This window comes from Nannobrachium achirus, assembly GCF_963921795.1.
Source record: "Nannobrachium achirus genome assembly, chromosome: 1".
Taxonomy (NCBI): Eukaryota; Metazoa; Chordata; class Actinopteri; order Myctophiformes; family Myctophidae; genus Nannobrachium; species Nannobrachium achirus.
This window is the reverse complement of record NC_137810.1, coordinates 75,849,165-75,864,647: the sequence shown is the minus strand read 5'-3', so window position 1 is coordinate 75,864,647 and position 15,483 is coordinate 75,849,165.

The window sequence follows — 15,483 nt, the reverse complement described above, 5'->3', positions numbered from 1 at the left end:
GCACTCTGTCATATACACTGTACTGTCTGTCATATACACTGTACTGTCTGTCATATACACTGCACTGTCTGTCATATACACTGTACTGTCTGTCTGTCATATACACTGCACTGTCTGTCATATACACTGCACTGTCTGTCATATACACTGCACTGTCTGTCATATACACTGCACTGTCTGTCATATACACTGTACTGTCTGTCATATACACTGTACTGTCTGTCATATACACTGCACTGTCTGTCATATATACTGCACTGTCTGTCATATACACTGTACTGTCTGTCATATACACTGTACTGTCTGTCATATACACTGTACTGTCTGTCATTTACACTGCACTGTCTGTCATATACGCTGCACTCTGTCATATACACTGTACTGTCTGTCATATACACTGTACTGTCTGTCATATACACTGCACTGTCTGTCATATACACTGTACTGTCTGTCATATACACTGTACTGTCTGTCATATACACTGCACTGTCTGTCATATACGCTGCACTGTCTGTCATATACGCTGTACTGTCTGTCATATACGCTGCACTGTCTGTCATATACACTGCACTGTCTGTCATATACGCTGCACTGTCTGTCATATACGCTGCACTGTCTGTCATATACGCTGCACTGTCTGTCATATACGCTGCACTGTCTGTCATATACACTGCACTGTCTGTCATATACACTGCACTGTCTGTCATATACGCTGCACTGTCTGTCATATACACTGTACTCTCTGTCATATACACTGTACTGTCTGTCATATACACTGTACTGTCTGTCATATACGCTGCACTGTCTGTCATATACACTGTACTGTCTGTCATATACACTGTACTGTCTGTCATATACACTGCACTGTCTGTCATATACGCTGCACTCTGTCATTTACACTGCACTCTGTCATTTACACTGCACTCTGTCATTTACACTGCACTCTGTCATATATGCTGCACTCTGTCATATACACTGCACTGTCTGTCATATTGGACCCCCCCCCCCATTCTCAAACGATACGGAGAAGATGTCTCACGCATATGTGTGATGGTGGCCTAATAGTTAATAGAGATGTGCAACTTCAATAGATGTTTAAAAAACACAAAAAAGCATGAGCACACCAAACACTCTCTGCGTGCACCTCTGTCAGGTTGGTGGGAGGAACCAGCAACTACCAGCAACCCCTCTACCAGGAAGATGGGAGCCGATGTTCTCTGTTTAACACACGCACAAAACGCACCCTTTAAGGGCGCCCCCCGTCCTGATTTTTCGCAGGCCTGCTTCCTGGGACCCCCCAATTCCCTCGGAACAAACCCCGTCCTTTTTGGTGTCCGGGAACAGCGGAACCAAAAAAATTGCCGAAATCCAGAGTTGAACTCCAGATGACCTCCAGAGAACGCGCTGTTGAGGGCATGGCATATGCAAATGAGCCATGTGCTTTTTATTCTAATTGGCCATGTGTTCCCAAACGTGCACAAATTGCTCAAAACTTTTTTCACTCACTCACTCTGTCTGTCTGTCTGTCTTTCCCATCCCTCCCTCCCTCCAGCATCAAAAATCACCTAATCAATTCCTTCCTATTTGTTTTAAGTAGAACATGACCTGTGCTGCCCTTTTATTATTTTTTACATGTGCACTTTGTAATAAAACTAAAATGTGTTATTTACATACAAATCATTGTCTGTGAACTTTATTGAATGAGTGACAAGATGTAAAGATTGTGTATTGTGATTTTCCCAGTGAAATATAATCTGTGGCCAGAACTATAGACTGGGGAATCAAATGTGTTTCAGTAATCTGCAATAGATATAATGCAAAAGCTAGTTTATTATTATTATTATACATTGTGAGCTTGTATATTGGCTATTTTCACAATATTTGTCTGTTGAGTTTAGTTATTTCAATCGGGGGAATCAAGTGTTCCAGTAATCAGAAATAGATTTAATATAGATATAACAAAAGCTAGTTTATTATGCATTGTGAGCTTGTAGATCGGCTATTTTCACAATATTCATCTGTTGAATCAAGACAAAATGTAATGGCTCAACTCCAGCAACTCCATGAGTTCCTCCAAACCTGTTTGTCAGTGTGAGGGACCACAGTTCACATGATTATTTTGGGGTGTCTTGAAAGTTTGAGAACCAATGATTTAGCAGACTTAATGTCTTTAATCAAGTGAGCCATCAAGCCATCACTACATCAACCTCTCTCCCAATGAAGTGGAAAAATGAAAACAGAAAGGTTTATTATCTTTTATTACGGTATTGTCATATTTTACAAAAGGATGATAACGGTGTAATCACAGCACTATCTGGGTGATATAATTGTTCACATTATTAATCTGGCTGTACTACTGCCATTGTTGTGGTTGCCTTGTGACACCCTGAACATACAGAAATGTACAGTAACAGTAAGACACAAGTCTCACATACAAATAATAAGCCTATAACATTAAGCCTCTTCAGCCATTAGAGAATAGCATTGTGAGATTGTAGATCTGCCATTTTCACAACGTTGTGAGCTTATAGATCTGCTATTTTCAAAACTATACACATCTTGCATGGGCAGAGACAATGAAATAAAATGGAGGTCCAGATATGAAGTAAAATGTTCACTTCATTTTATTCACTTCAGTCACTTGTTTAGAACATCATAGCCTAGGCTACTGAACATTTAATGATTGTAAAAAGTGAAATAGTTTAAAATCTGAAATCTGAATAATAATAGAAATATAATTTAGGCTATAGCCCGCAGTGGTCTGGTGTGGTGAACTTGAGCAGTTGCTTCCCGCTGAGCTAAAAGTTGAGTTGAGAGTTGAGATGGCCAGCAGCGCTGCATGGAGTTGTGCGGTGGCATTAGCCTGCTGGAGCAGCCGTGAGAGGACAGCCAGTAGTGTAGCAGCATGGTGTTGAACATGGGCAGCGTGGACAGTGGGGCATGAATGGGACCAGTGGCATCATGGACAGCGCAGCCTCAGCATGAGGCTAGAAGCCTTTGTCGGTGGAAGGGGCAAAATCTCTGAAATAAAAACAAAGTAAAGAAAAAAAACAGGACATTAGGTGACAGTTGGCATGGGTTGAACAATGCAGGCACGCTGTAAACAAGACTTAAAAAAGGTTCTATGTTCCCCCACTCATCCAAAAATGCAGGAAACATTAATTTCTAATTATTAATAACTCAATAATGGGGAGAAATTGCGAGTACTAGTGGGACAGGGGGGACTAGGGACATCTGGCAGTGGGGGCACCATACTTTTGTTATGACTGGGCATCTGGACAAATGGCAATCTGGGCAATAGGGACATGTGGGTATTTGGACGAGTGGGCACTTAGGGGTGGAGACACCTGGGCAACTGGGCACCTAAATTAGGATTAACCCACAGTGCCTACTTTTCCAAGTGCCCACTCATCCAAATGCCCACATGTCCCTACCTAGTGCCCAGATGTCCAGGTGCCCAGTCATAACACAAATATGGTGCCCAGATGTCCCTAGTTACCCCTGACCCACCCACTAGTATTTGTAATTTCTCCCCATTATGTATAGAACCTGGGGAACAGGTACGGTCCCTCACATACAAAGAATGAACACAATAACAGTAACCCTATTCAGCCATTTGAAAATAGCTGATCTACAAGCTCAAAAGTCAAAACAATGTGAGTTTGCAGATTTGCCATTTTCACATTGTTGTGAGCTTGTAGATCTGCTATTTTCAAAACAATACATGTCTTGCATGGGCAGAGATGGAAATTAAATCACGTTGTATGCCCTTTTGCATCTGACTGAGCTGCAGGCAGGCTGAATCTATAGCTTGTTTCTGATACCACATCATACATTACAACCTCACTTATCCCCACTCCAAATGGACATTAAACGTGTCACCTACTGTCCCATTTATTTACAACATCAATGACTCTCTAACCGAGGCATTTTTGGGATGTAAATGGCTAACCAGAAGCCTGTATGACTCCATTTAAGGTACATATACATAGACGCTAGCCAAACATGCTAACGGAGGCTAACAGACAAACTTTATGACAGCAAAGTGGAAACTGCACCAAATGATTTATTTATAATTGTCAGGGCTTCATCTAATACCTGGCTGATAAAGACAGTAAACTTTGATGTGTTTAGGGCACTGGCCAATATTATATGATTTTATGAATTCTCCTCTCTTTGTGTGCCCTGTCACTTGGGCCATAATTAAATACAAATAAATAAAAATAATCAACACATGCACTCCAAACTCATTTCGATTTCCTAACTAAGCCTTGGCTAATGAAAAATTTTAACTTTGTTGATTTGGAAGCACTTACCAATGTGTTAATCCTGAGTACAGCACAACACACAGAAGATGAGAGAACTCCATGAAAAAAGCACCAAAACGTCAGTTTCCTCCAGTCTTTATCTAACCCTCAGCAGATAAAAGATGTAAAAGTATTCCTTAATGCACTCTGCAATTGACCACGATTATAATCCTCCTGTATAGTTCTCCCATTCACACTGTGCACACTGTCTGTCTGACATGGCCCTGCAGCCCTGCTGTGCTGGGCTCAGTGGAACACGAGCCAATCAGACGCTGCAGGGCGAAAACTGGGACAGTTGGAATGCTTCTGGGCCAATCGGACGCTTCAGGGCGAAGAAGTTCAGTGGGACAGAGCCCTCCCATCCAAGTGGAACGGGCCAATGGGCAGCCTATGCAACCGGCAGGCCCAGAGTTGTAGAAGAGAGAGTTACGTCACTTACGTCGACTCCCATAGTAAGCGTGGAAAGCCTATTTACTCTATGGTGGGAAGCTAACTTAGCCTAGCTTACTGGAGCCTGTTCTCATTCTTAGCGAGCCTCTGCCCCGTCCGCCCCCATTCATTTTGTCACTCGCTGGTAAGTAGACTAAATTACGTCTTTTTCACTCTTTTAATAATGTTTTCTACCTTAGCGAGGCCCGTGAATGCGTTACAATGGTGAAAAAGACGTGATTTGGTCTACTTCCAGCGATTTTAAATGCCTCGGCTAGAATGGGGGCGGACGGGGCAGAGGCTCGCTAGGAATGAGAACGGCTCCATGCGAAGCCACTTCCGGTCTGCGGCGAGTTCAAAGCGTGACGCCACTCTCTTATATATCGCTCTGGGCAGGCCCTCCCAGCCACATTGGAACAAAGTGGAACAGTGGGACAGAGAACAGTGGGATTCAGTAGGGTTAACTTTCAGAAACTGAAATAAGGGACGCCTTTTCTGGTCGCGCGGTGGCGTGCATTCCGGGCGCCCTATGTAATTATAACTAACACACAATATTGTGTAAGCTTTTTGCAGTTTGAAATCGGCAATTGTTTTCCAAAATATGAAAAATGTAATTGTATGAATATCCTACCTGACCTGGCGGAGACCCGTGCTCCGAGGAGCATTTTTCTAGTTTATATATTTTTGCCATGTCTTTCAAGATTTGTGTTGTTGAAATGTTTAAAAAATAAAATGCTCAAATTCAAAGACATTTTGAAAATGGCAGATCTACAAGCTCACAACGTGTCACATTGCAACACGTGAGTTTAAAATACCTCCCCTCTGTTATTTCTTCTCCGTATCAATCAGGGATGTAGTGGGGGGGGGGGGGGAAAACGGGGGTACGGAGTGCCCACACTTCTCTCAAGTCAAGTCAGTTGATATTATATTTTCAGGTCGTTCTGACCCAGCAATTGGTTGAAATAGGCTCGCCAGCCGTGCTGAAATGAGCATGACTAACAGCAGATGGTAATATAAGATTTGAAAATGGATTAATTAATTGGAAATATCAGTTGTGGAGCTATTTTGCATGGGAAGTTTGGCTGATGATCCGGTCATCAAATTATTGGTTGAGAACCACTGGTCTAAGGCTATTTCTGCCGCCGCACAGACCCGTTTTAAGCCAGCGAAAACGTTATGTGCACGCTCACGGACGCACGTGCATGTGCGTGCACACGCGGTGAGTGCCCACACTTCCAAATTTAGCACTACAACACTGGTATCAATAGAGGTTTATCTCATCTCATGTCACCTTATTGTATCTGATCTTGACCTGGTAGAGGGGTTGCTGGTGGTTGCTGGTTCCTCCCACCAACCTGACAGAAAGGCGCACACAGAGAGTTTGGTGTGGTCGTGCTTTTTGTGTTTTTAAAGGTCTCCTATTGAATTTACACATCTCTTCTGTGAACTATTAGTGTGTTGTTATTAAACTAGAGGTTCGCGGCCTTTGGCCGCTCACATCTAGAGTCCACGCCCGCTTCTTTACTAAAAAACTTTTTTTTTCCAAAAAAAAAAAGTATTTTGAAAAAAAAAAAAAATAAAAAAAAATAAAAATAAAATAAAATTTAAAAAAAATAATTTTACTATTGTGGCGGAACTATTGTGCCGCAGCGCACGTTTCCAGTCGGACATATTTGACCGCACTGGAGAGAAGTGACTTATGCCTCTGCTATTTCTCTGCACTCACTGAGAGTGGAGGCAGCAGCAGCAGCGCACATGCAAAGACAGTAAATTCTCTCTCTCTCGCTTGCCCGCCCCCCCTCCCCTGTTGCCTCCTCTCTCTCGTGCTTAGCGAATGAGCGGACGGCATAGGGTTATGGGCGGTATTCCTTACCGTCCTGACGACTACCTATACGACTACCTATGCGACTACCTATGAGTTGGAGTGGATGTAAAGGGGGCGTGGACGGGCTTGGAAGTGGGATGCGGCAATAGGAGGAATGTATATGTTACAGTATGTTCAAGAAACCAGTAAAAGTTGTCAAGGAGCACTCGTTTTGACGTTCACCACACACTAATCACCACCAGATGGCGACGTCAGCCACTGCTCTGCCATTCACCAGAGTGTATATAAGAGAGTTACGTCACGCTTTGAACTCGCCGCAGACCGGAAGTGTTTACTCTTTATTTACTAGCCTAGCCTAGCCTAGCCTAGCCTAGCCTAGCCATTAGCTCCATTGTAGTCACTTGGACAGGGCGTTTAACGTGCGCTTGCCCAGGCCTTACGGCCTGGGCATAAATATAACGATTGCATTCACCACGGCTTCGTAACTCGCGCGGCGCTCCGCCGGCCGCGCGGCCCTGGCCCGCTCTTCGCGGCCACTCGCGCCTGCGGCGCTCGGGGGCGAAGAGCAGGACCAAGGTCCGCTGGCCTTCGCGCCGCTTGGGGCTTCGTGGACCCAGGGGGGCCTCGTAACTCGTTTGGGCTTCGTGGATACAGGGGGGCTTCGGTAGCCGCTCGCAGTGTCGTGGACAATAGAGCGGCGCACCGCCTGGAGTACGTTGTTGTGGCGACCGCTTGCTCCGCCCCGTGCCGCACCACGAGTGCTCCGCGTCTCGAATGTGCTGTTTCTCTAATATACTATGACATATATATAAGATAACGAAACACTCGAGCTTGCAGAGCGGCTCGCTTGTGGGGTAAATCCGCGGTGCTCAGCAACGCAGCGTAAATGCCTGCAGGCAGCGGCCGCCAGCCGGGCTACTAGCTGTGGACTCCACACCGTGACCAGGTGCATAGCTGGGTCGTTTATGGCACTTCCGTGACCACAAGAGCGAAGGTCCGTTTCTCAATGGATTTGTCATCTAGGAGGGTTATTAAACACATTTGGCCGGGGTGTCTTTTTTAAAATGGGGAAAATGTTTGACAGCTAGGGTAAATTTCAGTCTCATTCACTTGCTATACACTACACTATAAAGGAAAAAATGACTCCCAAAGAATCTGCTTTAAGTGAGATGTGAGGGGTCTAACTTGGGGTTTTTAATTATTCTGAATCCATTGCAAGCATTTGTTTTGCACAAAAAACATTCCTTGAGCAAGAAATGGCCCCACAAAACGATGGTTTAGTGAGGAGTCATCAATTTTCAGTGTTTTGGGGTCCGTTTTTAGCCCAAGGAATGTTTTTCATGCAAAACAAATGCTTGCAATGGATTCAGAATAATTAAAAAAAGTTTGAGCCCTCACATCTAACATATAATTTTGGTCTGAGTGTCTGTCTGTCTGTCTCACATCCCATAATCCACACACTGCACATCATTTCGGAGCTCATATCTTTGAACGGGTAAGGGCTAGTCCCACTTAAAGCAGATTTTTTTGGGAGTCATTTTTTCCTTTATAGTGTAGTGTATAGTAAGTGAATGAGACTGAAAATTACCCTAGCTGTCAAACATTTTCCCTGCCATTTTTTAAAATACATCCCGGCCAAATTTGTTTAAATAACCCTCCTCGATGACAAATCCCTTGAGAAACGGACCTTCGCTCTCGTGGTCACGGAAGTGCCACAAATCTTGAATGACCTGGCAAAAACAGGTCTCTGCCAGGTCAGGTAGGATATTCATACAATTTACATGTTTTGGAAACATTTGCCAATTTCGAACTGCAAAACATAAAGAGCCTACACGATGTTGTGTGTCAAGTCATAACTATTCTGTGTATTTCAGGGGTTTGGGAGTTTAAAAAAGCATTGTTGTCCCCCGGCCGGAAGAGGTGTCCCTTATTTCAATTTGTGTTCAGAGTACAACCTTAGGGTTCTCCGCTCCCTCCACTGGCACTGAATACAAAACACTGATGCTGACCTTCAAAGCAGCCAAAGGAACGGCTCCTCCATACCTCCAAAACCTGATCAACCCCTACAACCCCACCCGTTCACTTAGATCAGCCAACACAGAATGCTGACAGAACCCTCGCTAAAAGCCCCAGGGCAAAAATCCATTCGTCCGAGACAGTTTGCCCTCCTGGCTGGGGGCCAGGAGGGCAAACTGTGGAATAAACTCCCGGTCGCACTTAGAACAACGGACTCACTCGCTAGTTTTCGCCGTGGACTGAAGACTCACCTTTTCAGACTCCACCTAAACCCGAAGCACTTCTGAAACACTCAATGACCGCACATGAAGCTAGTTTGCATTTGTTTTTAGGTTTTTTAGAATCCTTTTTTCTTTATTGATTATATTGATACCGGTATTCATATGCATTTGTTATATTGTTGTTGATGTTCTGACATGTTATCTTGTTTACTATAGTGATGTTTTATCTGCTTATTGTAAGTCGCTTTGGATTAAAAGCGTCTGCTAAATACCTAAGGGGTCACTGGACGTGAATACAGATGAAAAGTCAAAAGGCCTTACAGAGTCCCAAAGGTACCCTGTAAGGACCCGACATAATCACATTTTATTTTTAACTGACGAGCACTAAGAGTTGAGGCATCACATTCTGTATGACACGGTTCTATTGTGAAAATAGCAGATCTACCTGCTCACAGTGCCTCGCAAGCAGATCGACTATTTGAACAATTTCTGCCTAATATTTGACACTTTGGCCAATGTTTAATTTGTAATTTTATAGAGGTATTAAAAAGTCCTTAATTGTCACTTTAGAAATGTGCAGATACCCTCTAGACTTAAACGTTATGTTGGTCTGTTTACTGTTGAGTGAGAAAACTATTTTGCACATGAAGTTAATCATCTGGGGACCCCCCCAAAATAATGTGGGGACCCCCCTGGGGTTCTACATTGCAGTATTATTGATACTTTTAGCCAGCAGATAAATTCAGGCGGCAACAAAATACACAAACAGACTTTTATTATCCATTCTTAGAAAAAACAAACAAAACAAACGAACGGGAGGTCATAACTTTATCCTTGGACTCCTCGATGACGACACATGGAAAGAATTTAAACAAACGACAAAACCTCCAGAAAAGAGAATCCTTTTTTATATCAAATAAAAAATAAACGTCAGTCTCTGTGTCGCCCTGCAGTGGTTCATCTGGAGAACTACAACGCAGCATGATGTAACTAGATGTCTTCTCTGTGCAGGTGTAGCCTTAGATCAAGACTCTCCTAGATATATTTATATGTACTGTATGTTCGTACAGACACAAAGTATAAAAGGCGCTGACCCGCTTGCAGCAAATGTTAACTAGCGGTCCGGAGTGTGTTGCACACAGGATCTCTTTATCTTTGATCAGAGAGTAAACAGGAATTAAACGAGAGGGGAAAGTAAGTGGTGTTTCAGCCACAGACAGGACTAAACCACTTCTTTAGCGACAGCTATGGACTGATACGTGGCACACAGACTCCGGGACGCTGGTTAACATTTGGGGCAGGCGGGTAAGCAGCTTTTATGTTTTGCATACATGTACATGTTTGAGAGATGAAATGCTGACATTCCAGCGCAAAATGGAGGGTGTGGTCTCAGAATACATCTACCAAGAGTCTTAGGGCCGATTCACACTCCACTTTTAGAGACTAATTTATTTGGGTTTCGGGGCGCCCGCTGGCCTACTGGTCCATGTGCATACCACTTAGGAATTGGCACATCCTTCGCCGTGTGTCACTCCCCATCTCTCCCCCCCATTTCCTGACGGTTTACTGTCCTATCAATAAAGGCATAAAAGCCCAAAAAACTAAATCTTAAAAAATAAGAATTTGACGTCATTCAGAGGTTCGTGGGAGTACCGTCATTAATTTGGCTGTTCGGTGCCGCCGAGATTTTGTGACTCCCTGAACGGAACCGAAATAAATTTGTCTCTAAAAGTGGAGTGTAAATCGGCCATTCATCTAAGGCTAGCGCAGGTGGAACTATTTCTTGGTGCAAGTGGAACTATTTCTTGCTGCAGTTGGAACTATTTCCAGCAAGAGCCGTTGGCCGCCGCGTCCACGTCCATGGACGCGGCCGTGGACGCGTCCATGGACGCGGCCGCGAAAAAAACGTCCGTGGACGCGAGGCCGCGTCCACGGACGCAAACGGCCGGCCGTCCCGGCCGTGGACGCGGCCGTGGACGCAGACGGCCGGGGACGCGGCCGTGGACGCGGCCGTGGACGAGGCCGCGGCCGTGGACGCAAACGGCCGGCCGTGGACGCAAACGGCCGGCCGTGGACGGGTCCATGGACGAGGCCGCGAAAAAAAGGCAGCGAAAAAGAAAAAAAAAGGTGGCTATTGTATGTATTTTTTGATGGAGATTTCAAATATGACCTTCTTTTTTGCATAGGACAACTCTAACCTGCATCAATTGGTATTTTATAATTGCCAATTGTACCCCATCCATCTAAAAAACAAATTGGATGTCTATTGTATGTATTTTTTGATGGAGAATTCAAATATTAATTTCTTTTTGGGATAGGACAACTCTAACCTGCATCAATTGGTATTTTATAATTGCCAATTGTACCCTATCCATCTCAAAAACAAATTGGATGTCTATTGTATGTATTTTTTGATGGGGAATTCAAATGTTACCTTCTTTTTTAGATATGACAACTCTAACCTAAATCAATTGGTGCATCAACCTACTTACTATCTATCTATCTGTCTGTCTGTCTATCTATCTATCTATCTATCTATCTATCTATCTATCTATCTATCTATCTATCTATCTATCTATACTTCACCTTTAGTCCAGAAGAGAGTTCAGCCTCAGGAACTTGCACACATGGAACTGTGTCATGACTGTGTCATGGAGCTAAAACAGAGCTATGTTAAATACTCACAATGACTCTGATGGACCAATCAGGGTGGTGGTGGGGGGAGGGATCAACAATAGACAGAAACTGGATAATGCTTTGTTAACTGTCCCACCTAAGTCCCTGCTAGTCTGAACAAACATCACCTTCCCTCTCATAACACTACTACTACTACATTTATATAAAGCTGCTCTTGCATTTGAATTCAAGTCTGACACAAGTTAAGGGTGCGTACCTTTTGCGCGAAGCCCGAAAGCGCGAAGTGGGGAAATGTCTCCTACCGCACCGTTAGCGCGAAGTGGGGAAATGTCTCATACGTATGCATGCAAATGCAGGCTATTAGCCGACTATTAGCACCCTTCGGCTATCGGCTTCACTTTGCGGGGGGAGGGGAGGCGTGAGGACATTTTAAGCCCTAAGAAACTACACAACCACACAATATATTTGACTAAATGAAAAAGGGTGCCCCCTGTCGAAACTATTGTACTACCACACAATATATCTTCCTGGACCCTTATTGTGAAGGGCTGAAGGCAGAGAAATGATCTACAAGCTCACGTTGTCTCGTGGATGCGATGTGTTGTGAGCTTGCAGATCAGCTATTTTGCGAGACAAGCTGAGTGCAGACAGCACTGCATATTATCAACGTTCACAAGGAAGAGAGACATTGTACTACCATACAATATCGAGCACTGCATATTATCAACGTTCACAAGGAGCTGTACTACCATACAATATCGGTGCGGTAGGAGACATTTCCCCACTTCGCGCTAACGGTGCGGTAGGAGACATTTCCCCACTTCGCGCTTTCGGGCTTCGCGCTTTCGGGACTTTCCCCAAGTTAAGGTTAACTTAGGTAGTATTTCATTTCGCTGGCTTTTAGGGTCTGTGTGAGTGTGTAGGCTCACAAATTATTATAATTGTCATTAAGTGACTCTGAGATCTATCCATCCATCCATCCATCCATCCATCTATTTATTTATACTTACTGTTTACATTTTCTATAAATATTTATTTCTATATAAAACTCAGTTGTGTGGAGTTATTGTGTGCCCTTTCTTGTTGCTAAAGAGTCCATTTGTTCACTAGACATTAAGTCAAGGTTACTATTTTGAGTTGAAGCTAAGTGTTTTATTGCTTTGTGGTTTAACATGATTTAAAAGGCAAATTCATTGTTATGGTTACTTTAGAAGACTGCTTTTGCATTCATGAGTTAAGAGAGCCAAGCTAATTCAAAGAGTTAGGTTAAAGGAACACAAAACATGACCTAACTCACAGCTGCCATTGGACAGACAGTTACAACATACTCTTATCTTTCACAGAACAGACAATTATCATTTATTTTATCTATTTGAGACTATGTAGCTGCTCTAGGGGAAATAGAGCATTATATCAGCCTATTCAATTGATAATGACCAATGGGTGCCAGTTTCTAAGTAGTTAAAGCATATTAACATAACAATATATGTGGCATAGACATGGATATTGCCCAATCAACTCGTAATCTACAGAAATGTCCACCACATCACACAGTATAAAACCTAGTAGGCTTAGTGGATTACCTATGTTAAATCATGTCAGGTTAGTTTGGTTCAAGGTTCAAGTATAATAATTTATGAGCCAAAAATGTGCACAAATGTACAATCACATCTAGGCTAGAATGATAACATAAAGTCCTGACTACTCCTTGTTATTGTGGTCCTAAATACTACAATGATTAGTTTGGATGCATTGCTTCTATCATGTCCAATTAAAAATAAATACATTACATATACAGAAATCTGCCTTCTCCTGTATTGTATTAGTGACATTCATTATAAATAGTAAAATAACAGGACAGAGCAAAAAAGGCCTCTGCAAAAAAGGCCTCTGCAACTAACCTAACTATGTGTTAATGTTGATCAATATAATAATGTAAAAATACAAAGTTAAGTAGACCTAAGTAAGAAATAGTAAATACATTGTAATAATACATTGAAGGGGAAATGTAGGAAAACAAATGCAACTCAGCATTGAATTTATGGCAAACATTTTGCTACTCAACCCTTTCCAAATAATATACAATTAAGAAGTGGGATGTTCCACTTAGTAAGAGAAAGAATTAATGACATATATTTTTTTTAAAAGCTAGAAGACTCACCTATTATAGTAACCATGTGAATTGCTAATAATGTTATGGGTCAGATGTGTAAAGATCTATCACATTGTATTGTTCTTTTCAGACTCAACAATAATAATGATGATGTTACTTAAATGCTGATCAATGTGTGAATCTGGCTCTTATCAGGTGTGTGTTTTCTCTCCCTGTCCTGTGCTGTCCTCAGTTAAACCAAGACAGTACTGTTGTGACCAATGTGGAAAAAGCCTTCAGCTCAATTTATTATCTCAAAGTAGACCAGAGAATTCATACCGGAGTGAAGCCATTCAGCTGTGAACAATGTGGGAAGTATTTTGCTCGTCTGGACAATTAAAAGATCATAAGCGTTCACATACTGGAGAGAAACCTTATTGTTGTGACCAGTGTGGGAAAAGATTTGTTCAAAAGGGGATTTTAAAAGAACACCAGAGAATTCACACTAGAGAGAAGCCCTATTGCTGTGACCAGTGTGGGAAAAGCTTTACTCGATTGTCTTATCTCAAAATACAACGAATTCACACAGGAGAGAAACCGTACAGCTGTGTCCAATGTGGGGAAAAGTTCAGTTTAACGGCTGCTCTGAAAGTACACCAGAGATTTCACACCGAAGAAAAGCCTTACTGCTGTGAACACTGTGGCAAACGTTTCACTGTAAAATCTAGCCTCGTACAACACAAGAAGATTCACACTTGAGAGAGACCTTACTGCTGTCACCAATGTGGGAAAAGGTTCACTCTGAAGACGGCTCTGAAAAGACACACTGGTGAGAAGCCATATACTGCTGTGTCCAGTGTGAGAAAAGGTTCAGTGATATTCATCATCTCAAAGCACACCAGAAAAATCACACTGGAAAGAAACCTTATTGCTGTGACCAGTGTGGAAAGAGCTTTCCTAGACTGGAACATATCAAAATACACCAACAAATTCACACCGGAGAGAAACCTTATATCTGTAACCAATGTGGGGAAAACTCTGTCAGGTACATGTCTACCGTTAGAGGCCACTGGCATGAGTGCCTTTTTAGCTCTGTTGGGGCTTGGTGAATGTACTCTGTTGTTGTTTTTTTAATTATTATCTTTGTAATGTATGGTCTTCTTACCCTGTGGGCCTTGAGCCTGTAATAAAGTATTGCTGTGCAGTGTGAGTGTCTGATTGCATGTGATCAGATAAAGACACAACAGAGGCCTTTTTTGCTCTGTCCTGTTATTTTACTATTTATAATGAACTAGCCCTTACCCGTTCAAAGATATGAGCTCTGAAATGATGTGCAGTGTGTGTGGGTTATGGGGTGTGCACTGTGCACACAGTATATGAGGGATGGAAAGTAACTTTAACTGGTGCTTACATGATAATATGTAGGAGCATCAATGTAAGAAATACCCGTTTCGTTTAATGGCTACAGAGATACTGTGTACCGATCTGCATGATTTTTGGACAACATCTATAACGGGGCCAGACAACCCCCCCCCCACACACACACACACACACACACACACACACACACACACACACACACACACACACACACACACACACACACACACACACACACACACACACACACACACAGCTGGTTAAACATGTTGCCTCATGCTAGATGCAGAATAGATAAGCCTCATGCTAGATGCAGAATAGATAGTAGATACACCATAAAAATGCTAATATACAGCATATGATTTGTGAAAGTGACAAACGGGCTTCACAGTTATGTCAGGTGTGTTCATATGCTTATGGTGATGCGATTTCAGATCAATTGCTCCAGCCATTGAGGAGAAACGCTGTGACAGACACTCAGACACTCAGACAGACAGACAGACAGACAGACAGACAGACAGACAGACAGACAGACACTCACTCAGACATTCCGAAAATTATATGTTAGATGTCACT